The sequence below is a fragment of the Arachis ipaensis genome, chromosome B04 (genome assembly GCF_000816755.2).
Source record: "Arachis ipaensis cultivar K30076 chromosome B04, Araip1.1, whole genome shotgun sequence".
NCBI lineage: Eukaryota > Viridiplantae > Streptophyta > Magnoliopsida > Fabales > Fabaceae > Arachis > Arachis ipaensis.
Window position 1 is genome coordinate 25160328 of NC_029788.2, and position 3097 is coordinate 25163424.

General features: G+C 33.6%; 1 long non-coding RNA gene across 1 annotated transcript; it reads left to right on the forward strand.

Annotated features, from left to right (window-relative positions):
* On the forward strand, nt 1651-2606 carry LOC110270588. Its single transcript, XR_002360227.1, has 2 exons — nt 1651-1979; nt 2200-2606. It is a non-coding gene; the product is annotated as an uncharacterized LOC110270588 (long non-coding RNA).

Sequence of the window (3097 nt, forward strand, 5' to 3'; positions counted from 1 at the left end):
TTTTATCTGTTTTATTGTATAATGATAGAATTAGTGGAATTTGATTTGTAATTGTTTCGAAGACCTTATTTACTTTTGATCAAGTGGGCAAGAATCATATAGTTGCATTTATATATAGGCTTGCATTGCATTTCATGAGTTTCTACATGTCCATACTTATTTCCTTTTCTCCTTCAATTAAGCATGAGGACATGCTAATGTTTAAGTGTGGGGAGGTTGATAAACCACTATTTTATGGTTTATATTGTGTTTAATTGTGTGGTTTTATCATTATCCTTACCCACTTATTCATTAAATTAGCATGAAATTATAATTCCTTCCTGAATTTATAACATGTTTGAAAACTGCTTACTAGAGACTTTAATTATGTATTTTTAATTCTCCTCTATTCCATTCGATACCGTAATCTGTGTGTTGAATGTTTCAGACTTTATAGGGCATGAATGAGTTGGAGATTGGAAAGGAAGCTAGCAAAAATGGGAGGAACACAAGAATTTGAGGAGATAACCAGCGAGAAGTGACGCGGTCGCATGGCTCACGCGACCGCGCAAAGGAGAGCAAATCGCAGTGATGCGGCCGCATGACTCACGCGGCCGCGCGGATTGGAAAAGCTCAGGCGACGCGGTAGCGTGGACGACGCGAACGCGTGGCAAGGAAAAGCGCGAATGACGCGTCCGCATGGATGACGCGATCGCGTGACATGTGCGATCTGCATAATCTGCAGACTTCGCTGGGGGCGATTTTGGACCTTATTTCGACCCAATTTTCGGCTCAGAACAGTAGACTAGAGCCAGAGAATTTTTCCCTAGGTTTAAGAATTTTAATTTTCAATTGGTCTTAGCATTGGAACATTGAGAAGAGTTATTTCCTCATCAAGACCTCATCATTCTAGTTCGTTCTCTTAACTTGGTTTTATTCTTCCATGTTCTTTGCTTTGTTCAACTTTGTTATTTGAATATTTTTATGATTATCTCATATAAGGATTATTTCTCCCAATTTAATTTATTTTCCGTTCCAATAATCATGTCTTCTTTTAATTCCCTTTCACATGTTATAGATTTATTATTTGCAATGAGTGAGTAGTTCCCTCACTTGATGGGGAGTTGATTGAAAGGAACTCTTGAGTTGGAAGGATTGAAAGAAAAATTGTAATTGGGTTAACTGTTGAATTGTTATCTAATCACTAACACCAATCCCTTTGAACTAAGTGGGTTGCAACTCGTGAATAGATCTAGCATTCCAACTTGTTTGACTTTCCTTTACCTAGTAAAGGATAACTAAATAGAACAACCATTAATTATAAATTAATCTTGAGATCATTCCATCAATAATAGAAATTCCAACTAATCAACTCCCAGTCAAGGCTTTTATTCATATTATTTAAATTTCCTCTTTTTTAATTTTCCCTCTACTTAACTCAACTTCTTGGAACATCTGATTAATAAAATAGCACACTTTTCTGCAACTCGTTGGGAGACGACCTGGGACTTAAACTCCCAGTAATTTTTAATTTAAACTCTCTGTGACATATTTCTAAATTGATAGGCAGATTTTCGGTGAGTTAAGAACTATACTTGCAACGTAACTATTCTAATAATTTTTAATTCACCAACTTCTGCCCCTCATCAATCTTTATATTATTATGTTTATACTGATTTTCTTACTCTGTCTCCTCTATACAGAGTGTCCAAAATCTGGATGGGTATCAATAGAAATCAACATTGATACTGTCCGAAATCTGTTATCATTCTTCATTAGTAATAAATTAATAATGACATTAGTACTAATGATTAGAACCATGTTATATACTAACTAATATTAGAGCTTTTGATTTGAAGTAATGGTTTATGCTCCTATGCTTTCACTTTTTGTTGCAGGTTTGCTTATACTTTAATTTGCACTAATGTTTTCATGTGTGTGGTAACATGTCTAGGACATATGGCAGCAGGTAGCATGAATGGTTATTGTCTCTCTCATGTGTATCCTTTTTCATTGCTTGTGTCAAGTGTATACGGTAGAATGGAACAGCTAACAAATTGAATCACACATAATACTTCTCAATTTGTGATTATTATTCTTGTAATTAAGTTATTAAAGAAAATATTAAAGAAAAAAGACTTTTATTGGTCAACTAAGTGGAACATTTGGCTTGCTGCACTTTCTATAATTTTGATATTAATGACCTTAATTCAAAGCCAGTATATGGTGAGCATGATCATGATTTTTCTGTCCAGCCAATGAGAGAATTTCCTGTCCAATTTTTCTTGAAGGTTATTGTAGGAGAGATCAAGCACTCTCAAGCTACTCATGTCACCAACTTGTGGAGGGACTTTTCCAGTGAGTTGATTGTGGGAAAGATCAAGTGCTTCTAATTTCAATAGATTCCCAAGAAAAGTTGGGATTTCACTTGAGAGATTGTTGTATCTGAGGTCTAAATTGATTTGGAGATTTTGAAGTTTTTCAATTTCTGTTTTAGTATGAAAAATAACACAGCTTTTAGTATAGTTGATAGTTTTAGTATGGTTGAATAATACATTGAGGATTATAGTTGATGTATCAATACATTTTGTTTGTATTTTGAATTATATTGACTTGTTTGTTTATTATAGCACTTTTCTTTTAGTTTGATAATACAATAAATTTGTTTATTTTTTTGAAATATTATAAATATTTGAATACAAATTAGATAAAAATTTGTATTAAATTTATATTTATTTTGTATGAAAACAAGTTTATTTTGTAATTGAAAAAATAAAAAAAATTCTATTTTACCTTACTGACGGATTTACAGACGGATTTTCTGTCTACAATCAGAGTGTGAGATAATTTTCTAAGGTTCAAATTACAGACGGAAAATCCGTCGGAAAATCTGTCTATAATTACAGACGGAAAATCCGTCTGAAAATCCGTCTGTAATTACAGACGGAAAATCCATCGAAAAGTTTGTCGCCTTTGGGAAATGGATAGAAAATTTACAGAGGGAAAATCCGTCGGTAACTGATAAAAATCCGTCTGTAATTTTCCGACGGAAAAAAAATCCGTCGGTAAATAATTTCCGACGGGGCTTTTACAGAGGGACAAAATCCGTCGGTAATTT